Source organism: Hypanus sabinus, unplaced genomic scaffold (assembly GCF_030144855.1).
Source record: "Hypanus sabinus isolate sHypSab1 unplaced genomic scaffold, sHypSab1.hap1 scaffold_122, whole genome shotgun sequence".
NCBI lineage: Eukaryota > Metazoa > Chordata > Chondrichthyes > Myliobatiformes > Dasyatidae > Hypanus > Hypanus sabinus.
In genome coordinates, this window is record NW_026779281.1 from 526,882 (window position 1) to 551,580 (window position 24,699).

At 43.3% G+C, this 24,699-nt stretch overlaps 1 pseudogene; it reads right to left on the bottom strand.

Annotated features, from left to right (window-relative positions):
- Nucleotides 1-5,720: 5,720 nt before the first annotated feature.
- On the bottom strand, nt 5,721-12,863 carry LOC132386588 (zinc finger protein 239-like; annotated as a pseudogene).
- Nucleotides 12,864-24,699: the final 11,836 nt, after the last annotated feature.

Below are 24,699 nucleotides of genomic sequence, written 5' to 3' on the forward strand. Positions count from 1 at the left end.
GGTTCCAGAGCAGAAGCTCAGTCTGTCTAATATTTCCACAGAATTAAAATGGGGAAATTTGTTTATCATCATCACGTACTGAGCTACAGTGAAAATCTTGCCTGATGTACCATCCACACAGATCGATACATTACGACGGTACATTGAGCTGATATACAACAAAAAAATAACTGTAACGAAGCATTATGGCTGCAGAGAAAGTGCAGTGCAGATAGACATATGGTGCAGGGTCACGCCGAGTTACATTGTGAGGTCGGGTCCATTTTATCATTCATTTGGCATAACTGCAGACAGGAAGCCACCTTTCAGCCTGGTGTTACGCACTTTAAGGCTTTTGAATCTCTCCACCAATGTGGGAGCGGGTTTACAGCAAAAATGTCCAGGTTGTGAGGGTCTTTGAGTACATGACCTGCTTTTTCGAGGGAGGGGAAGTGTAGGAAGAGTCCATGGAGGGGAGGCTTGTTTCTCTGATCTTCTCTGCTCTCCAAAGTTCTCTGCAGTTCCTTGCAGTCATGGGCAGAGCAGTAGCCATACGAAGGCGTGAAGTATCGACAAGGAGCTCAGAGACCTCGGCCTTCACCTTGCCTTGTGTCGCTGGATCCTGGACTTCCTGTCAGATCGCCGGCAGGTAGTAAGAGTGGGCTCCATCTCCTCTGTCTCTCTGACCCTCAGCACACATAACCCAGAGGTTTGTCTCTTTGGCCCCCTCCTTTACTCTCTGTGCACCCATGACTTGTGTTGCCACCCACAGCTCCAATCTGCTGATTAAATTTGCTGACAGCACTACATTGATTGGCCTAATCTCAAAAAATAACTTTCAATCGATCAAATACCTCCTGACAAGGCTCGGTCCAAACAAACTTTTCAACCTTCTTTAGGAGATTAGTCAGAGGAAGAGCGATAGCAGCAAAGTTCTTCCAGAACTTACGATAATATCCATCCATTCCCAGAAACCTTCTAACAGCCTTCTTAGCAGTCAGAATAGGAACTTGAGAAATTGCCTGGTCTTTTGCCTGAACAGGAGCCAACTTGCTTTGACCTACAACATAGCCAAGACAGGTCACAGTGGCATGGCCATATTCACTCTTAGCTAAGTTAACTGTAAGGCTGGCCTGGGAAAGCCTGTCAAACAGCTTTTCTACTGCAGATATATGCTCTTCCCAAGTGTCACTCCCTGTGACTAAGTCATCAATATAGGCATCTGTGTGTTCTAATCTCGAATTACAGAATCAATCATTCTCTGGAATGTTCCTGGAGCATTTTTCTTTCCAAAAGGTAAAACATTGTATTCATTCAACCCAGATGGTGCCACAAATGCAGAAATATCTCTACCTCTGTCCATCAATGGAACACACCAGTACCCTTTCAACAGATCAATCTTTGTAAGATATTACCTATTCCAACCTTATCGATGCAATCATCTATCCTAGGGATAGGATAGGCATCTGTTTTTGTTACTGCATTTGCCTTCCTATAATCAGTGCAAAATCTAACACTGCCATCAGGTTTGGGCACAATAAAGCAGGGTGAGCTCCAATCTGATGCTGAAGGACTAATAATACCATTTTTCTGCATATATTCAATTCCTTGCTCAGCCTATTTACACTTTTCATGTTCATGCAATATGGGTGTTGTTTAATCGGTTTAGCTTGACCATTATCTATGCCATGTACTGCGATTGTGGTTGTTTGGGAACATCGGGAAAAAAATCTTTCAACTTCAGAATTAATTCCGTCAGCTGTTGTTGTTGCTTTGGCTGCAGATCAGTCAACTTGTTATCAATGTTTTCTGGAACAACCAAGTTCATTAGTCTATCTGGGACCATGTTTGGCTTGTGAAAAGTCTCAGACGAGTCAATTGTTTCATTCTCAGGGTTACCAGATTCATATGTTTTGACAACAACACTCACAGATGATGCCTGCTTCTCAAAATAAGGTTTTATTATATTTATATGTACCACCTGTGTTAGTTTACGTTGATCAGGTGTTTTAATAACATAATTCACATCAATAAGTTGAGAGACTATTTGAAATGGTTCATTGAATTTCACCTGTAGTGGATTCATCAACATTGGAGATAAGGTAAGCACATTATCCCCCACCTGGTATTTTCTTTCGCAAGCCCGCTTATCAAACCAACACTTCATTTTGTTTTGAGAAATCCTTCAGTTTTGTCTTTCTAGAATACAGGCTTCGTGCAGTGTATTTCTGAACTTTAAAACATAGTCTAACAGGTTAACATGTACATCCCCATCAATCCACCGTTCCTTTAACAAGGTCAAAGGTCCCCTCACTCTGCGACCAAATACAAATTCAAATGGACTAAAGCCCAGTTAATCCTGTACCAACTCTTACTGCAAACAAAACCAAATACATTCCTTCATCCCAGTCTTTTCCATTTTCATCATGGTATGTCTTAATCAGTGTTTTGAGGGCAGAAAGAAATCTTTCCAAAGCCCCTTGTGAATCCAGATGGAATGCAGTTGATGTAATTTGTTTCGTTCCCAGTTCATAAACTACCTGCTGGAATAATCCAGATGTAAAATTACTTCCTTGATCAGACTGGATTTCTTCAGGCAAACCAGATAAAGTAAAAAACTTGGTAACAGCCTTTGCCACAGTTTTAGCTTTAATATTTCTGAGAGCTATTGCCTCTGGGAATCTGGATGTATACCCTACTGGCACTTTCTTAATGTCATCATCTTTTTTTTTAAAACTTTTTTTATTGCATTTTTAAATGATTACAAAGTATGAAAAAACAATGTATATAACCCATACCCCCTCCCCTTAACCCCTCCCCCCTAACTGCCCTATAGAAAAAAAAAAGAAAGAAAGAAAGAAAGAAAGAAAGCCTGGTTATTGGAAGATCTCCACATGCTCCATGGAATTCGTAATAATTTTAATATGTATATTTATTTCTTTCCCCTAATAACCAATTGTTTCATCTTCAAAGCATCTATATATTTAATCCTGTCTTTTGTAAATAAGGGCTCCAAATTTTCAAAAATGTTTCATATTTATCTCTTAAATTATAAGTAATTTTTTCTAATGGAATACAACCATAGATTTCTTTCTTCCAAGAATCTTAATCTCATCATCTGAGAGAGCTGTTTCTTTTAAAGCTTCAAACTCAGGGTCTCGGTTCTGTTCTACTATAATCTCCTAGACAGGGATAAATCTTTCTCATCAGACTTACGACCTGAATCCTGATGAAACAATGAAGGCAGAAAAGTCCCTGACGAGTCATCATAACCTGAATCCCGATTTTGGCTATCATAGGTATCAGAATCATGCTGCACAGAACTCTCTGCATTGGCAGACTTTTTAGCCATACTTTGAGTTCCTGCGTAGGAAGGATAAATGTTAAAATCCATCTGTGGGTCATCAGTGGTTGGCTTAGTAGTGAACTGCACTGCAGGAACTACTTTACCATCTGCCAGGTCATTCCCTAACAGCAAAGTAACATCTTCCACCGGTAAACTGGAGCACAATCCTATCTCAACAGGTCCTGAAACCTATCCTGATTATAAAGTTACCTTGTGCAACGGCATGGAAACCACACCGCCCCCAAAGCCTTGAATAAGATTTAACCCACCAGTGTTAGACTCATCACCAAACTTTAGAACACTGTCTAATGTAAGTGACTGAGAAGCCCCAGTATCTCGAAGAATTTTCACTGGTACTGGGGTTGATTCTTCATTTACTAATACAAACCCATCTGACATAAAATGATCGAACACCTTCTTAACTCAGTCAGACCTCTCAGTCCTTAACTGAGCCTCAACAGAATATTCAGAACCCTGTGGGTTTATAGGTGCTTCAACATACTGAACACAGACATTTGGGACTGCCACCTTTTCCATTTTCTTCTTCAGGACAGAACAATTAGCCATCACATGACCAGCTTTCTTACAAGATCAGAATATTTCACCTTCAACTGTTTCCCTTCATCCTTACTCTTGTCACTAGCCCCGGCTTTAATTTCTGTTTTACCCTGGTGACCCTGCTACTCTTTTGGAAGCTCTTATTCAGGGTAAACTTAACCTTATGAGTTAAAACAAACTCATCTGCTAATCCAGCAGACTCCTGCAAAGTGGCAGCATCATTTTCATCTAAATATCTCTTTATGTCATCATAGACGCACTTTTTGAATTCTTCAATTAAAACCAACTCTTTCTATCTGTAAAAATCATCATTTATATTTTTATATGTGCACCAGCGGTCAAAACACACAAACTTCTCAGAAGCAAATTCCATGTAAGTCTGTTTCATAGATTTCCTCCAATTTCCAAGCCTTTGTAAGCTTCTGGAACCAACACATAAGCTTTGAGCACAGCCTCTTTCACAATGACATAATCAGCTGCATTTTCAATTGATAGGGCAGAAAAATTATACTTTGTAACTAAAGAGTCCAGCTTCCTTTCGGCCTCTTTTGACTTTCAGCCACTTTCTCAAAAGGCTGGAAGTATTTACCCACGTCAGTCTCATCAAATGGAAGGACCAATTTAACTTCCTGGCTGGCAATAAATGGTACAACCAACTCTTTGAGACAGCAACTTCTTTCTTGAGCCTTAACTTATCTGTCAGAACCTGCCTCTGTCTTTTTCCTTCTTCCCTCTGTTTGTCTTTCCTCAGCTTCAAAACACCTTTTTTTCTGCTTCCTCCCTCTGTTTGTCTACCTCTCTAGCATCAAACCCCCTCTGTCTCTTTTTCTTCAGCCTCTAATCTAAGTACATCAGTCCTCAATTGTTCTGGTTGTAACTGGATCTCCTCTTTACTCACAGGAAACCTCTTTAACACTTCCTTATCAAATACCTTCATAGATATATAGTGCTCAACTATTTTCCTCTGAATTTCTGGCTTTCTCATAGTCCCCTGTGGCATCTGCAATTCGCAGCCGCACCATCAGCCGGGCCTATTAAAGAGTCCTGTAGCCGACCGTCCTCCTGATAACCTGGGAAACGACTCAGTGGCTGCATGACACCAGCCTATGTAGATGGGGCTGGATAATTGGATTCTGCTACAGCCAGAGGGGTGTTCTCTGGAGCTACGTCATTTATGGCATATCTTTTAAAGGAGGGGAATGTTTACTGTCCCATGCAATTTACTATTGAATGGCCAGCATCCAATATAAGCCCACAGCCAGGAGCTGAGTGGTGTCTCTAGGTCTGAGGAGTATTTCGCTGCATTGTTGTAACCCAGTTTTGTTCTGTTTAGCTGATTCAAGTTTAGACTCTAGAACAGTTCTGTTGAGTTTATAAACATTTTGGGTAATAAAACCCCTATTTTTTTCACCTTTACCTGCTCTCCCAGTTTTATGCTTACCCTGCTCCTTCACACCCCCTTACCTCATTGAGGTTCAATAGTCAGCAATTCATTCTTTTTAGCTTTTCCTAATGCCTCAGGGGTTGGTGCTTCCAGAATTATATAAATATCCACTGCTGCTGATTTCCACACACAAATAAATCAAAAGGGATCACCCCATTCAACTCGATAATTAATCGATCAATATTTCCCCAAGTTTGTTCATATCCCGGACGCAGGATGCAATTTTGTTATGAACCGTAACGCTTTAGAAACAAACCGACAGCAATAGACTACATCTGGAGTCTGGTTTTGATGTTAAAACCACTATCTTTATTAATAACTACTTATAATATTGTAACTTAAACAAGATAAACATAAGTTAACAGTGTTATGTGAATAAATGTGTGTAAATATAACTCCCAAACTACTGAGCACGGGGGAAACAAGGCTTGGAGTCTTGAGATAGTAAAGTATGAAAGCTCAGTTCATCCACGGAATAGGTGATGAGGGAGATATTTGTAATCCGGGGTAAATGTCAAGAGAAGGCAATTATGTCGAATTCCAAAGGTTCCATGGTGGTAGAGCGAGAGAATAATCGCTGTAGATTTTATCCATCGTCATTCCAAATCCAAATACGAATTATCACCAAAAGCAAATTGTCACAAGGGGTATCGTCACCACACCCAGGCAAGGGTTAACACATCAGTGGTCTTCACATGATACCCCAAATCAGATCCACTCCTATGGATCAAACGAGGTGACAACCACACATTCGATGTACGATGAATCGATAATTAACCCACCATTGTGGGCATAGGAAAGTTCCAAAGATTGACCCTTGGCCTCCAGTTCCCTGGTTTTGATCCTTCCATTTTTCCTCCTTCGTCTCCGTCTGACTCTGAGTGTCTGTGTCCTCAGTTAAAACTAAACAAGTTGTGAGCGATGTAAACAAGCTGCAAGTCAGACTGATTCACCTTCTTAATCTGTCTCTCTCTTAAAATGACAGTCCACAGCAAACAAAACCCAGGAATTCATAACAACAGCCACTCCCCATTGTGAACTGACTGGTGTGCCAGTAATTGGAATGACTGAGTGAATCCTTTCCCACAGACTGAGCACGTGAACGGCTTCTACCCAGTGTGAACTCGCTGATGATTCTGTAGTTTGGATGACTGAGTGAATCCTTTCCCACAGACTGAGCACGTGAACGGCTTCTCCACAGTGTGAACTCGCTGATATACCTTCAGTTTTGTTGAGCAAGTGAATCTCTTCCCAAAGACTGAGCAGGTGAATGGCCTCTCCCCAGTGTGAACTCGCTGATGTACCAGTAGGTTGGATGATTGAGTGAATCCCTTCCCACAATCTAAGCAGGTGTACGGTTTCTCCCCAGTGTGAACTCTCTGATGTACCTTCAGTTTAGATGAGCAAGTGAATCTCATCCCGCAGTCTGAGCAGGTGAACGGCTTCTCCCCAGTGTGAACTCGCTGATGAATCTGCAGTATGGATGACAGAGTGAATCCTTTCCCTCATTCTGAGCAGGTAAATGGCTTCTCCACAGTGTGAACTCACTGGTGTCTCTGTAGGTGGGATGACAGTGTAAATCCCTTCCCACATTCTGAGCAGGTGAATGGCTTCTCTCCAGTGTGAACTCGCTGATGTCTCTGTAGGTGGGATGACAGTGTGAATCCTTTCCCACAGACTGAGCAGGTGAACAGCCTCTCCCCAGAGTGAACTCGCTGATGTACCAGTAGGTCAGATGACTCACTGAATCTCTTCCCACAGACCGAGCAAGTGAATGGCTTCTCCCTAGTGTGAACTCGATGGTGTCTCTGTACGTGGGACGACAGTGTGAATCCCTTCCCACAGTCTGAGCAGGTGAACGGCTTCTCCCCAGTGTGAACTCGCTGATGAATCTGCAGTATGGATGACTGAGTGAATCCTTTCCCTCATTCTGAGCAGGTAAATGGCTTCTCCACAGTGTGAACTCACTGGTGTCTCTGTAGGTGGGATGACAGTGTAAATCCCTTCCCACATTCTGAGCAGGTGAATGGCTTCTCTCCAGTGTGAACTCGCTGATGTCTCTGTAGGTGGGATGACAGTGTGAATCCTTTCCCACAGACTGAGCAGTTGAATGGCCTCTCCCCAGTGTGAACTCGCTGATGTACCAGTAGGTCAGATGACTCACTGAATCCCTTCCCACAGACCGAGCAAGTGAATGGCTTCTCCCTAGTGTGAACTCGATGGTGTCTCTGTACGTGGGACGACAGTGTGAATCCCTTCCCACAGTCTGAGCAGGTGAATGGCTTCTCCCCTGTGTGAACTCGCCGGTGACTCTGTAGGTTGGATGATTGACTGAATCCCTTCCCACATTCTGAGCAGGTGAATGGCTTCTCCCCAGTGTGAACTCGCCGGTGACTCTGTAGGTTGGATGATTGACTGAATCCCTTCCCACATTCTGAGCAGGTGAATGGCTTCTCCCCAGTGTGAACTCGCTGATGAATCTGTAGTGTGGATGACTGTGTGAATCCCTTCCCACAGTCTGAGCAGGTGAATGGCCGCTTCCCGGTATGAACTTGCTGGTGTGCCATTTGGTCAGATGAACGAGAGAATCCCTTCCCTGAAATTCAGCAGATGACCAGCCTCGGCCCAGTGTGATCGGACTGGTCTGTCCGCAGGTGGGATGCCAAATAGAACCCTTCCTCACACACAGAACAGATGAATGGCCTTGCCCAGTGGGAACTTGCTGATGTACCTTCAACTGAGATAACCGAGTGAAACCATTCCCACAGTCTGAGCAGGAAGGATGGTCGATTGAATCCCTTGCTCCACTTCTTAAGTATCGGGACAGAGACAGCAAAATTGCCGTGCCGTATCTGAGATTCGTGGAGACAAATTCCTTCTCGTTTTTAACCTGTAAAAAGATTTACATAATCCATCATTTGGTTTAAGACAACATCTGAGATGAAATTACTTGAGTTGCCGAGGTTTGATCTCGTATCACACTGTTACAGTGATGTTAAACCCAAGTTGGACAGAGAAATCATCTCCTGACTGTGCACAGTGCTGGTATCTGGAATGACCATCAATTCCCTGAAGCTCTTCCTGTCTCTATAAGAATGGGGCATTTCTGCCATCTCGAATTTGTGCCTTGGCTCAGTTTGACTCTCTCTAATGCTCGTATTCCCTATTCCTGCTGAGCAGCACGGGTGCCTGGCCCCACAGTATCTGAAACGCAAATAGTCTTTCTTGACTTGCTGCTGGGAATTCTTTTATGTATTATTAACTTAAAGTGCCACTGTTTTAACGCCATATAAAAAATTCCTGCTGAGATGAATGGTTGGTCCACACAGCTGTTTCAAGTTCATAGAGTACATATTAGAATTATTTCAGGATCCTGTCACAGGCATAGAAAAATACAAAACAGAAACAGGCCCTATGGGCCATCTCGTTTGTGTTGAACCATTTAAACTGCCCACTCCCATACCCCTGCCATCCAGGTACCTATTACAAACCTCTTAAATGTTAAATCGAGCTCACTTACACCTAAAAAAGGCTCTAAGCATAAACAAGGAAATTATACAAACACCATTTCCAGAAAAGTTGGGATATTTTCCAAAATGCAATAAAAACAGAAATCTCTGATATGTTAATTCACATTTACCCTTATTTTACTGACAAAAGTACAAAGAAAAGATTTGAAATAGTTTTACTGAACAACTTAATTGTAGTTTGTAAATACACAAATGTAGAATTTGATGGCTGCAACACAAACACACTCAACAAAAGTTGGGACAGAGGCATGATTACCATTGTGTTACATTACCCTTTCCTTTTAATAACATTTTTGAATCGTTTTGGAACTGAGGATACTAATTGTAGTAGATTTGCAATTGGAAATTTTATCCAATCTTGCTTGATGTAAGACTTCAGCTGCTCAACAGTCCGTGGTCTCCGTTGTCTGATTCTCCTCTTCAAGATGCGCCATATGTTTTCAACAGGAGATAGATCTGGACTGGCAGCAGGCCAGTTAAGCACACGCACTCTGTGTCTGCAAAGCCCCGCTGTTGTAGCCCGTGCGGAATGTGGTCTGGCATTGTCCTGCTGAAATAAGCATGGACGTCCCGGGAAAAGACGTCGCCCTGATGGCAACATATGTCTCTCTAAAATCCTAATATATGCCTCAGAGTCAGTGTTACCTTCACATACATGAAACTCACCCATGCCGTGGGCACTGATGCACCCCCATACCATCACAGATGCTGGCTTTTGTACCTTTCACTGATAACAATCAGAATGGTCGTTTTCACCTTTGGCATGGAGAACTCAATGCCCGTTTTTTTCTTAAAACTAGCTGAAATGTGGACTCATCTGACCACAGTTCCACAGTCTTTCAGTCCATCTGAGATGAGCTCAGGCCCAGAGAACTTGCTGGCGTTTCTGCATAGAGTTGATGTATGGCTTCCTTCTTGAGTAATACAGTTTCAAGTTGAATTTCTGGATGGAGCGACAGACTGCATTAAGTGACAATGGTTTTCCGAAGTACTCCCAAGGCCAGATGGCTATAATTGTCACAATAGCATGACTGTTTCTTAGGCAGTGCCGCCTGAGGGCTTGAAGATCACGTGCATTCAACAGTGGTTTCCGACCTTGCCCTTCACGCACTGAGATGTCTCTGAATTCTCTGAATCTTTTCACAATATTATGTACTGTAGATATTGAAAGACCTAAATTCTCTCATGAATTTTGGCACAAAGGGGTGAGCCATGACCCATCCTTGCTTGCAAAGACTGAGCCTTTGATGGACGCTACTTTTATACACAGTCATGATACCTCACCTGCTACCAATTAGCCTGCTTCATGTGGAGTCTTCCAAACCGGTGTTACTTGAATATTCTGTGCACTTTTCAATCTTATTTTAACTCTGTCCCAACTTTTGTTGAGTCTGTTGCAGCCATCAAATTCTAAATTTGTGTATATTTACAAAATACAATTAAGTTGGTCAGTAAAACTATAGAAAATCTTTTCTTTGTTCTTTTGTCAGTTAAATAAAGGTTCACGTGAATTAACATATCACAGATTTTTGTTTTTATTGCATTTTAGAAAATATCTCAACTTTTTTGGAAATGGAGTTTGTACACTGCTTTGAGGATTTGTTGGAAGTATACAGAATTATAAGGGTATAGATAGAGGTATTTGCAAGCAGCATTTTCCACTGATGTTGGGTGGGCTGACAAGCAGAGGTCATGGGTAAGTGACTTCACCATTTATACAATACAATACAGGCCCTTCGGCCTACAATGCTGTGCCACATATTACTTACTTTTGAAATTACCTAGAGTTTCCCATAGTCCTCTATTTTTCTGCGCACCATGTACCAGAAGCCTCTTAAAAGACACTATTGCATCCGCCTTCATCACAGTCGCCGGCAGCCCATTCCGGACACTCATCACTCTGCGTAAAGAAACTCACCCCCCCGTGGTGATATCACGTGCCAGGACGTGACTGGACAGAGTTCTGAGAATGCGCAGAAATGAAGAATGATCGAGAAGCATGGCAGTGTAAAACGTGGTTTTGTTGCTGTTAAATAAAAGGTCAATTCTTCCCTAATATAGTTTGTTATGAGTAACCCACGGTCCGTATAAAGAACACAACACCCCTGACATCTCCTTCGTACCTGCTTCGAAGCACCTTAAAACTGCGCCCTCTCCACGGGTTTTCTCTTGTTTGTGATTGGAGGTAGAACAAAGAAGATTTTCTCAACTGGTGATGTAAAAGATTTTGTTCCCTTTCTCCGAGTTCCTAATCCTTGCATTTAAATAGCTGGATCTCAGCTCTGTTTGAGAGATCCATCGGTTCCCATTCCCTCAGCAGCCGGAAGCTTCCCAGGGCCTGTGTACGGATCGTGGGGCTGAGAGAAGGGGAAGACAGCAGGACTGTCCCGGGATTGTGGGTCACGGTGTCCGGCATCAGAGCAATTGTTCCACACTCGGTGTTTAAGATAGCCGCCCGTAGATTCATTCTTACCTTGAACGCTCCTGCTGAGTCCTTTTGTGTACAGCGTGCATGCGATCTGAATACGTCAACAACCTTGACGCCTGCGCATTTGATTGGTGGTTCAGAGGCAGAGAAATTTTAAACGCACTGTTTTATGGGTAATCACGGTGCCATAAAAAGTTCCTGCAAGCACCGGTTCTATGTCCACACCTCAGGGTTTTTTCTGTGTAGAAAACTCAGCAGCTCTTTTAACGTAGAAAGCGGCTCCCAAAAACAATATCAACAGGCATTCTGTTTATCTAATGCCGAAGTACAACCCTCTTACAAATGAAGATATAAAACACAAACGATTCTGCAGTTGCTAGAAATACAGACACACACACACAAACCCACAATGCTGGAGGAACTGTGCAGTTCAGGCAGCAACTGAGCAGAGGAGTCCACAGTCTAGGCATACTGAAGGGCTCGGCCTAAACGTTGTCTATTTATTCCTCTCCACATCTTCTGCCTGATATGTTGATTTCCTCCAGTATTTTGCAGAAATTAACCACTTTTTTTTCAATCAAGCAGTTTCCAAATGTGTCTGATCTTTCATTTGTAGCCACATCCTGCAGGTTCGGTTTGTCTTCTTCCTCCTCCTTGTAAACTCCAGGCCCCATCTCTTTCTGGAGCCCCAAATCCCTGACTGGCAACTTGGTTTCTGACTCTGCTCCATTCACTCGCTAGTCTGCTGTCAGACTTCAGATGTTCATTGTAACAACCCAGCAGTTCGAAGCGAAGACCTTTGAAATTAGTGAGAGTGACCTAAAACGTTGAAAAGGGCGGGTAAGAAGGAGTTTAACCAACTTCGTCCTGAGCCCTGAACAACGTCACAACCACAGTGAGCTCATCGTCTTGTTCAGCCGGAGAAAATCATGCAGGAAATTCATGCAGGTGTATAAGATGATGAGAGGCATTGGTCGTGTGGATAGTCAGAGGCTTTTTCCCAGGGCATAAACGGCTAACACGAGGGGGAATAGGTTTAAGCTGCTTGGAGGTAGGTACAGGGGAGGCGTCAGAGCCAAGTTTTTTTTTAAACAGAGAGTGATGTCTGTGTGGAATGCACCGCCAGCGTCGGTAGAGGCGGATAAAATAGGATCTTTTAAGAGACGCTTAGATAGGTACATGGAGCTTAGGAAATAGGTGGCTATGCGGTAGGGTAATTCTAGACAGTTAAGAGACTAAGTTACATGGTCGGTACGATATTGTGGGCCAAAGCATCAGTAATATGTTGTAGATTTCTATGTTTCTGTGAAATTCAAGGGAAATCTCCTATCCCACGGAGTAGTGACTAGTTGCAATCTGTCATCTCAGGGAGGGTGAGAGGGGAACGGCAGGGATAGATTTTAATATACTGATATGGAACAGAAAAATGGACAGGGATCAGCTGGGCCGAGTGGTCTCTCAAGTGAGACACGGGATTTGATACAAACTGATTTATCTTTCACAGCTCCACAATATTAAACACCAGTATAGTTTAAGGCTAACATCAGCAGAACCGACTCCTCCAATGCTCAGTGACCAGGGTTCAGTCCTGGGCGCGATGAGCAGCCGCAAGAACTGCAGAATCTGACAGTAACGGTCCCTCATAAACCTGCAGCTGCCTTCAGTCACCGTGATGGTTAAACATTTAACACGGAGCTGATTTGAACTTCCTCCCTGATGTGAAGTTTCTGGTGTTGCAGCAGCTGGGATGATTGAGTAAAACTCTTTGCTCACTCCAGACAGAAATGTGGCCTCTATTTATTGCGAACTCACCGGAGCATCACAAGGTGGATTAACTGAATGAGTCTCTTCACACACACGGAGCAGGTGAACGGCCGCTTCCCAGTGCGAAGCTGTTAGTGTATCTGCGATGGCCGACTGAATCCCTTCCAAAATGAGAGCCAGTGAATGACGTCACAGTGCTATAACGTCATAGCGATGTATCCAATCAGATCACGGACATGGACACGTGATCGGGCTCTCCTTGTCGCGAGTGGGGCGCTGTCTTCTCCAACATCTCTGCCTCCACATTCAAGGACCGGAGGCATTCAAGCGATGGTGACCTGACAGATACAGCAGACTAACGTGTTTGTGAGTCGCATAGACAATTCCTTTGCCTTTTCTACACTGTTAAAAGCTTACAAAGCACGTTGGAGGGTGAAGGACAACATTTCAACTCAGGTAATTTTACTCTCCATGGTGCCTTCTGAAAAAAACTGTCACAGCTCAGAACAAGTTGGAGGAACAAGACTTCATCTTCTAACAGGCTACAGTTCCGGCATCAGGCACAACATCAAACTCTCCGCTTCCCTCTCTGTATCAAAATGGATCATTCCTCCCCTTCATCAGTCTGTGACTTGGCTCAGTTTGTCTGTCTCCTTCGCATTCTGAGCATGCGCCACACACCCACTGAGATCACATTTTATTTACACGGCTGTGACTAGAGACTTTCTGATTATTATGTCCCTCCCGGTATTTGACGGTTGTAAACTCCGAGTCAGCAATGGTATTGACCCTCAGGAGTAGGTGATTAGGCTTTTTCGTTGGAGATCGATAAACTGCCGGTAGTGTGTGTCTGGATGAGTGGGTCATTTTCAGACTGGAAGGAGGTAGCGTTTGGAGTACCCCAGAGATCAGTCCCTGACCACAGTTGTTCACAGTTTAATGTCCTGGCGGAGGCAGCGAGATGTGAGATGCCCCAGTCTGCTGTTGACGCAGAAAGAGTGGAATTGGGGGAGGGGAGGCTATTCACATGCAATTTCGTAGCTTTGCAATCAGTACATAGTGCACTGTGGGGCTGCAGTGGCGGGTTCCAATCTGCTAATTAGATTTGCTGACCACGGTACATTGATCGACCGAATCCGAAATAATAACGAGGCAGCCGACAGAGAAGAAGTCATCATCCCGACACAGTGGTGTCAAGAAAACAACCTCTCCCTCATTGTGACAAAAACACAGGAGCTGGTTGTGGATTACAGGAGGAATGGAGACAGGGAACAAATTCAACATTTCCAAGTCTGTTATTGACACAAAATGCACATTTTAATATTGATCATGGCACAATGTATTTTATATATTGTTAATGACATAAAACATATTTATAGATTGTTACTGACAGAGAATCGTATAATTTGTGTTCCGCGTGTTATCTGAATGTACTTGCCTGTGATGCTGCCACAAGTCAGTGTTTCTCTGTACCTGTACCTTCCCGTACTTGTGCACTTGGCAATAAATTCAACAGGTCCTGAGAAATCTCAGTGAGATTTGATTAGTGATGATCATCTTGGCAGCTCTGTAGGTCGAATGTATGAGACAGTACACTGTTAAATGTAAAACCCTGAACAGTGTTGATGATCAGAGGGATCTTAGACTCCAAGTTCATCGCTCCCTGAAAGAGACTGCACAGATTGATCGGGTGGTTAAGAAGGCAAATGGCATGGTTGTCTTTCTTAGTTGAAGCATTGAGTTCAACAGTCGGGAAGTTGTGTTGCGGCTGTTACGAGCCTGTGGTCGTACTGTGACTGTTTCTTTAAGAGCGCCGGCGTGAGGAGGCGGGACTATGACGTCAGTCACAGGCTGACAGCGCTGACTGTGGACTGAACCATGAGAGAGAGAGAGAGAGAGAGAGAGAGAGAGAGAGAGAGAGAGAGAGAGAGGAGAGAGAGGAGAGAGAGAGGAGGAGAGAGAGGGAGAGGGAGGGAGAGAGGGAAGAGGGAAGAGGGGAAGAGAGAGAGAGAGAGAGAGAGAGAGAGAGAGAAGAAAAGCTGATCGCTTTAGTTAGTCGCAGCAGATGCTTGGAACTCTCCTATGCCCACAAGAGTGGTTTGATCATCGGTACACGGAAACACAAAGAATGTGTGTGGCTGTCACTTCGTATAATCCATAGGAGTGGATTGTGGAATATCTTGTGTTAACCCTTGCCTGGGAATGTTGTGTGGTAACCCCTGGAAGACGGTATTCATGTGACAGGTCACTTTCGCTGATAACTCGTCTGTGGACGGATTCAGCGGATAAGAACTTCGACGGTGGTTGTTTTGAAGTAACGGCCTTTTCTCTACGTTTCACCTTGGATTACAAATATCTCTCTCCCATCATTTATTCCGTGGATTACTGAACTTTCCTACTTTACCATCTCAAGACTCTGAGCATTGTTCCCTCACGCTCGATAGACTGGGAGTTATATTTACACATGTGCTGTCTTTACAACAGTTATTTAGTTTATAATATTTTCGCTTAGTAATTCATTCAATAGTATTTTCTAGTTAGAATTAGAAGTGTTTAAAGTATATTCATTGCATGTAAAATATATCGGCATGCGATGACGTCACATCCGGTTTCGCCGCGTCTTGTGGGAAAACACTGGTTTGAAATTAGCGCGAGGGTGGGGGCTTTCCACGAGGCTCACCTGAGCACAAGCAGTTTTGCAGGCATGAGAAATCACAGTGAGAGCAACGCTGTAAGTTAATAGATAATCGATATATTGAACTAAGATGTTAATGCTGATCCTGTTAGAGGTAACGACGGTAGATAATGTTTATGCTTTCGTTAGTTAAAGAGTCGCGGATAGTTTGCATGGAAGTGTATTTAAAGTAGTCAATGGAGCAGGTAAACTCTCCCTGTATACTGCACCTTAGTGTAATGTAGTTATAGTCACCTTTGCAAGTATTTACACTTGAAATGTGATATTAAGGAAGGAACAAATACTGTATCAATCTTGTATTGTTTTATCAACAGTTTTCACCATATGTTAATGTGAAGAGTGAACAGTAAATGGTTAATCTTACTGCGATCTGGTTCTTATTAACTGTGGTTTATCCGGACGTTAAATTCGGCGTTTCGTTACACCCGAAGGAGAACGTGACAGTGAAAAAGCGGCATTATCAGGTGTTTCAAGTGCTGCAATGTCAGCTCAATCCAGCATCAAGTCGACGCCGCCCAGCGACAAGGGCAGTAAACCGACATCAAGTAAGCCCACCCGGGCGTTATCAGGTGTTCCAAGTGCTGCAATGTCAGCTCGATCCGGGATCAAGTCGATGGCGCCCAGCGACAAGGGCAGTAGAACGACATCAAGTAAGTCCGCACAGGCAAGAGCCAAGGCAGAAGCTGCCAAGGTGCGACTGCATTACGCCAGACAAGAAGCAGTTTTGAAAATGAAACTGGCCACCAGAGAAGCCGAAATCCAGAAAGAAGAGGCTGCCAGAGAAGCCGAAATCCAGAAAGAAAGGGCCGCCAGACAAAGAGAAGAGGCTGCCAGAGAAGCCGAAATCCAGAAAGAAAAGGCTGCCAGAGAAGCCGAAATCCAGAAAGAAAGGGCCGCCCGAGAAGCCGAAATCCAGTTGGAAATGGCAAAAATATCGACAGAGTTGCAAGTGCTGCAGCTAGAAAGAGAAGAAGCTGCTGCCATGGCGGAAGCAAAGTACATAGAAGAAGCTGAAGGGTCGCGTGATCTGACCGCAGCAAGATCTACTTTAGAAAGGACCAGACTGGAACGCACAAGCGACTATGTACAATCTCAAATAGACAGGCAGGCTCGTCTCCCCTCTCCATACGTATTCGATAACTTCCCCAGCTACGAGGAACCTCAGAGAGTCACGATTGCATCACATCCATACGAGGAAGGAAATTTACCCTCACGGCTCCGTGATGAAGTCAAGAATGAAAGAACCGACAACGCTCCTTCACCCCCACAACAGGACGGCGGGGAGGGAGAGGTTCACTCCAGGACAACAATTGTCAGCTCGAACTGTACAGAAGTTTGCGGTCAAACTCAGTCAAGCCGTTCTTGTTCCGAGATCTGCCTCACTGAGGTGTACCCTAAAGAAGCACAACAAGACATTACCAAGCGTAAAGTAACCGACGAGACGCTAGGTCAGTCAGTTTTCGTTCAAACCGAGCACGGAAACAAACTTGCACAATCAGCTCAAGATACCATTTCTTTAAAACCCAAAGACACCAAGGTCTTCAGAGATGAAGCAAATAATGGGGTTGCCCCATTGCCAATCAGAGAACCACGCCAGCGCTCACCAGATAACAAAGAGCAGGCAGTCAAACGGTTCACGTCCTTACGGAAAACCTGGAAAAGGAAACCTGAGATACAGCAACGCACCCGATTGGCCCACGAGGTACTGTGCACCCTAATGGCAGAGGTCACAGCCATTATAAACGCACAATCATTCCTACCTGTGTCTTCTGACCCAGAAAACCCCTTTATACTTTCGCCATCAACGCTCCTTACGCAGAAGGCAGGAGCACCTCCTCCACCAGGAGACTTCTCAGACAAGGATTTGTACACAAAGCAATGGAGACAAGTCTAGGCTCTGGCAAATCAGTTCTGGCCTCGCTGGAGACAAAAATATCTACCCTCGTTGCAACAGAGACGAAAGTGGACAGAACCCCGAAGGAATCTTCAAGTTGAAGACTTAGTCCTGCTCAGGGACAAGCAAGCCGCTCGCAACAGCTGGCCAACGGCCAGAATCACTGCTACATTCCCTAGCGGGGATGGACATGTCAGGAAGATCGAATTGAAGACTACCGACCAAGGCGATGTGAAAATTTACCAAAGGCCAGATACAGAAGTTATTCTACTTCTACCCAATGACTGATTAAGAGACTAAGTTTTGTACTCTGCTCATTGTGACCTTACGAAGGTCAAGCGGGGAGTGTGCTGTCTTTACAACAGTTATTTAGTTTATAATATTTTCGCTTAGTAATTCATTCAATAGTATTTTCTAGTTAGAATTAGAAGTGTTTAAAGTATATTCATTGCATGTAAAATATATCGGCATGCGATGACGTCACATCCGGTTTCGCCGCGTCTTGTGGGAAAACACTGGTTTGAAATTAGCGCGAGGGTGGGGGCTTTCCACGAGGCTCACCTGAGCACAAGCAGTTTTGCAGGCATGAGAAATCACAGTGAGAGCAACGCTGTAAGTTAATAGATAATCGATATATTGAACTAAGATGTTAATGCTGATCCTGTTAGAGGTAACGACGGTAGATAATGTTTATGCTTTCGTTAGTTAAAGAGTCGCGGATAGTTTGCATGGAAGTGTATTTAAAGTAGTCAATGGAGCAGGTAAACTCTCCCTGTATACTGCACCTTAGTGTAATGTAGTTATAGTCACCTTTGCAAGTATTTACACTTGAAATGTGATATTAAGGAAGGAACAAATACTGTATCAATCTTGTATTGTTTTATCAACAGTTTTCACCATATGTTAATGTGAAGAGTGAACAGTAAATGGTTAATCTTACTGCGATCTGGTTCTTATTAACTGTGGTTTATCCGGACGTTAATTCGGCGTTTCGTTACACCCGAAGGAGAACGTGACAACACATATATACACATAACACTGTTAACTTTCCTTTATTTCGTTAAGTTACTATATTATCAGTCGATACTACTAAAGATAATGGTTTTAACATCAAAACCAGACTCCACTATTGCTGCTGGTTTGTTTCTAAAACGCTACAGTTTGTAACACAATTTTATAAAACTAGTTAGCCCACATCTGGAGTGTTTCATACAGTTCTGGTCGCCCCCATTCTCGGGAGGATGTCGGGGCTTTGGAGAGGGCGCAGAAGAGGTTTACCAGGACACTGCCTGGATTAGAGGGCATGAGCTATAACGAGAGGCTGGACAAACTTGTGTTGTTTTCTCCAGAGCGGCGCAGGCTGGGGTGAGACTGGATGGACGTTTACAAGATTACGAGAGGAATAGATCGAGTGGACAGACGATATATTTTTCCTGGGGGTTGAAATGTCTAATCCAGTTAAGGTGAGTGGAGATGTGAGCGGCGTTTGCGTCTTTCCACAGAGTAGTGGGTAAACGGACATCTATCTGGGGGTGAGAGACCAAAGCGGCCATGTGATCCCGTTTCCTGTTCACGTTTCTCTGCAGATCTGCAGCATCTGCGGGTCACTGCTCTACCTATACGTGTAGCTTCATCTTTCACCCGTTCAGACAAGGCAGTGAGATTCGGATCTGTCACGTCCTCTCGTTGTGGTGGACAATATGGTTTTTTTCCGGCAATATTTTCAGCATGTTTCATTCCACTGTTTTCACCTGCTGAAGTGCTGCCGATGTTTCTGGGTGTCTGACCCACTTATGTGAGAATTTAGCATTTATAATTATCTGAGCTTCTCATAAATGTGTACAGTTCAGTTAAGCTTCACTCCACTACTTCCAAAGCAACAACCCAGTCAGTCAAACAGTCGGCACAGTTAAAATAGTTTATTACATCTTTTTTTCATTTTGTACTATTTATATAATTTAACAATGTGATATTAATATTCTTATATTAAATCACAATTGTTAAAATCTATGGTTAAAAATTAGGTTCTACTTCTGAACGTATTTCATGACATATGCCGGTGCTATTAAACCTGATTCTGATGTTAATATGGGAGACCCACCACCAGTCACCTGATCCCACTTACCGCAGATCGTAATGAGAGATTAAAGCCTTTTCTATTTACTTGCGTTCCTCAGAAAGAGAACTGTTCAGTTTCCTTCTGTGGTTCCAGAGCAGAAGCTCAGTCTGTCTAATATTTGCACACAATTAAAATGGGGAATTTGTTTATTATCATCATGTACTGAACGACAGTTCAAATCTTCCCTGACGTACCATCCACACAGATCGATACATTACAACGGTACATCGAGCTGATATACGATAAAACAATAACTGTAACAAAGCATTATTGCTGCAGAGAAAGTGCAGTGCAGATAGACATATGGTGCAGGGTCACGTCGAGTTACATTGTGAGGTCGAGTCCATTTTATCATTCATTTGGCTTATAACTGCAGACAGGAAGCCATCCTTCAGCCTGGTGTTACGCACTTTAAGGCTTTTGTATCTCTTCCCCGATGGGGGAGCGGGTTTGCAGCGAGAATGTCCAGGTTATGAGGTTCTTTGAGTGCATGGCCTGCTTTTCCAAGGGAGGGGAAGTGTAGGGAGAGTCCATGGAGGGGAGGCTTGTTTCCCTGATGTTCTCTGCTCTCCAAAGTTCTCTGAGGTTCCTTGCAGTCATGGGCAGAGAAGTAGCCAGACGAAGGCGTGAAGTATCGACATGGAGCTCAGAGACCTCGGCCTTCACCCTGCCTTGTGTAGCTGGATCCTGGACTTCCTGTCAGATCGCCGGCAGGTGGTAAGAGTGGGCTCCATCTCCTCTGTCTCTCTGACCCTCAGCACACATACCCCACAGGGTTGTCTCTTTGGCCCTCTCCTTTACTCTCTGTGCACCTATAACACTGTGTTGCCACCCACAGCTCCAACCTGCTAATGAAATTGGCTGACAACACTACATTGATTGGCCTAACCTCAAATAATAACTTTCAATCGATCAAATGCCTCCCGACAAGGTTCGGTCCAAACAAACTTTTCACGCTTCTTCAGGAGATTGGTCAGAGGAAGAGCGATAGCAGCAAAGTTCTTACGATAATATCCATCCATTCCCAGAAACCTTCTAAGAGCCTTCTTAGCAGTCAGAATAGGAACTTGAGAAATTGCCTGGACTTTTGCCCCAACAGGAGCCAACTTGCTTTGACCAACAACATAGCCAAGACAGGTCACAGTGGCATGGCCAAATTCACTCTTAGCCAAGTTAACTGTAAGGTTGTCCTGGGAAAGCCTGTCAAACGGCTTCTCTACTGCAGAGATATGCTCTTCCCAAGTGCCACTCCCTGTGGCTAAGTCATCAATATAGGCATCTGTATATTCTAACCCTCGAATTAGAGAATCAATCATTCCCTGGAATGATCCTGGACCATTTTTCCTTCCAAAAGAGAAAACATTGTATTCACACAACCCAGAAGGTGTCACAAATGCAGAAATTTCTCTACCTCTGTCCGTCAATGAAACACACCAATACCCTTTCAATAGATCAATCTTTGTAAGAAATTTAGCTTTTCCAACCTTATTGATGCAATCATCCTCCCTAGGGATAGGAGAGGATTCTGTTTTTGTTAATGAATTTACCTTCCCATAATCAGTGCAATATCTAACACCACCATCAGGTTAAGGCACAATAATGCAGGGTGAGCTCCAATCTGATGCTGAAGGACTCATAGTACCATTTTCAGCATATATTCAATTCCTTGCTCAGCCAATTTACATTTTTCAACGTTCATACAATATGGGTGTTGTTTAATCGGTTTGGCTTGACCAATATCTACATCATGTACTGCGACCGTGGTTTGCTTGAGAACATCGGGAAATAAATCTTTAAACATCCGGATTACTTCCTTCAGCTGTTGTTGTTGCTTTGGCTGCAGATGAGCCGACTTGTTAACAATGTTTTCTGGAACATCCGAGTTGATTAGCCTAACTGCGACCATGTTTGGCTTGTGAAAATTCTCAGACGAGTCAATTGTTTCATTCTCAGGGTTACCAGATTCATATGTTTTGACAACAACACTCACAGATGGAGCCTGCTTGTCAAAATAGGCTTTATCATATTTATGTGTACCACCTGTGTTAGTTTACGTTGGTCAGGTGTTTTAATAGCATTATTCAGATCATTAATTTGAGAGACTATTTCATGCGGTCTATTGAACTTAGCCTGAAGTGGATTCATCAATATTGGAGATAAGGCAAGCACCTTATCCCCCACCTGGTATTTTCTTTCCAAAGCCAACTTATCAAACCAACACTTCATTGTGTTTTGAGAAATCTTTAAGTTTTGTCTCACTGGACTACAGACTTGTAGTTTATTCTTGAACTTCTACACAAAGTCTAACAAGTTAAGATGTACATCCCCATCAATCCACTGTTCCTTTAACAAGGACAAAGGTCCCCTCACTATAAATTTTAAAAAGGGTTCACCGAATGCAGGTATAGGGCAGAGTGATTCGGTTTACCCACAACTTGACAAGTGTGACAGATTATGCAAAAGGTCACAACATCTTTCCTCAAATTAGGCCAGTAGAATTATTTCATAACTGTTTACAGTTTTATTCACTCCAAAATGTCGACCTGATGGCAGACTGCAGGCCAAAGTTAAAATTTCAGCCATATAACTTTAGGAACTACAACTTGGTGAACAATTGCCCATTCCTCACTCGCTGGAATAGCAGGTGGCCTCCACTTCCTCATTGACGCTCCATCCTTGAGATAATACCCTACTGGCACTTTCTTAATCTCATCATCTGAGAAAGTTGTTTCTTTTAAAGCTTCAATCTCAGGGTCTCGGTTCTGTTCTGCTATAAACTCCTTCCGACACAGGGATAAATCTTTCTCATCAGACTTACGACCTGAATCCTGTTGAAACAATGAAGGCAGAAATTCCCTGACATCATAACCTGAATCCCGATGTTGGCTATCATGGATATCAGAATCATGCTGCACAGAACCGTCTGCATCGGCAGACTTCTTAGCCATACTTTGAGTTCCTGCGCAGGAAGGATAAATGTTAAATTCCATCTGTGGGTCGTCAGTGGTTGTCTTAGTTGTCAATAGCGCTGCAGGAACAACTTTAGGTCATTCCCTAACAGCAAACCAACATCTTCCAATGGTAAAATGGAGTATAATCCGATTTTAACAGGTCCCGAAACCAACCCTGACAGTAAAGTTACCTTGTACAACGGCACAATGCCTTTAATAAGATTTACCTCACCAGTGTTAAATCTCATCACCAAACTTTAGAATGCTGTCTAATATAAGTGACTGAGAATCGCCAGTAACTCGAAGAATTTTCACTGGTTCTTGGGTTCACCCTTACTTTACTAATACAAACCCATTTGACATAAAATGATCAAAAGCCTTCTTAATTCGGTCAGAACTCTCAGTCCATAACTGAGCCTCAACAGAATGTTCAGAACCCTGTGGGTTGATAGGTGCTTCAACAGACTGATCACAGGTATTCGGGACTGACACCTTTTCCTTTTTCTTCTTCAGGACAGAACAATTAGCCATCATATGACCAGCTTTCTTACAATAGTAACAAGCAAGACCAGAATATTTCTCTTTCAACTGCTTCCCTTCATCCTTACACTTGTCACTAGTCCCAGCTATAATTTCGCGTTTACCCTGGTGATCCCTGCTACTCTTTTGGAAGCTCTTATTCTGGGTAAACTTAAACTTATGAGTTAAAGCAAACTCATCTGCTAATCTAGCAGACTCCTGCAAAGTGGCAGCATCCTTTTCATCTAAATATGTTTTTGTGTCATCAGGGACACACTTTTTGAATTCTTCAATTAAAACTAACTCTTTCAAGCTATTAAAATCATCATATATTTATCATCATCATATATATCATCATATATGTGCACCAGCAATCAAAACACACAGACTTCTCATAAGCAAATTACATATGTCCGGTTCACAGATTTCCACAAATTTCTAAACTTTTGCCTGTATGATTCTGGGACCAACTCATAAGCTTTGAGCACAGCCTGTTTCACTATGTCATAATCAGCTGCTTCATCAAATGTCAAAGCAGAATAGGCTTGCTAAGCCTCCCCCTTTGTAAGAGAACCAACCCTCTTTTGGCCACTTTAAATTCTAAGCAACCTTCTCAAAATGCTGTAAGTATTTATCAACCTCTGTCTCATCAAATGGAGGTACCAATTTAATTTCCTAACTGGCCTCAAACTCATCACCAGAGTCTAACGCTAGACCCCTTTGCTGCAACCACTGTATCTTTTCCAGCTCGAATAGCCTCTGTCCTTCTGCTTCCTCCCTCTGTTTTTCTGCCTCCTCTCTGATTTTCTGCCTCGATAGCCTCAAACTGCCTCTGCCTTTCCGCAGCCTCCATCTTTAATTTTTCTCACTCATACTGGAGCTCAAGCTCACTAGATTTACTTTCAGGAAACACCTCCAACTCCTCCACTTTAAACACACTCTCAGAAACATAATGTTCAGCTGTTATCCTCTGCAACTGTGCCCTCCTCATTGTCAATTTCAACATAACAAGTTTTAACCTTCTAACAAGACTCAACAACTCAATCCTTCTGGCATCCTCTAATGCCTCAGAGGTTGCTGCTTCCAAACAATAATCAGCATCCGCTGCTGATTTTCCACACACAAATAAATCAAAAGGGACTTCCCCAATGAAATCGATAATTAATGACAACGCCCCCATAGATGTTCATATCCCGGATGCAGGCCCCAATTTTGTTATGAATCGTAAAGCTTTAAAAAAGAATCAGCACCAATAGACTACACCTGGAACAACACACACAAAATACTGGTGGAACACAGCAGGCCAGGCAGCATCTATAAGAAGAAGCATAGTCGACGTTTCAGGCCGAGACCCTTCATCAGGACTGCCTGAGACTGCCGGACAAAGGGCCTCGGCCTGAAACGTTGACAGTGCTTCTCCTTATAGATGCTCCCTGGCCTGCTGTGCTCCACCAGCATTTTGTGTGTGTTTG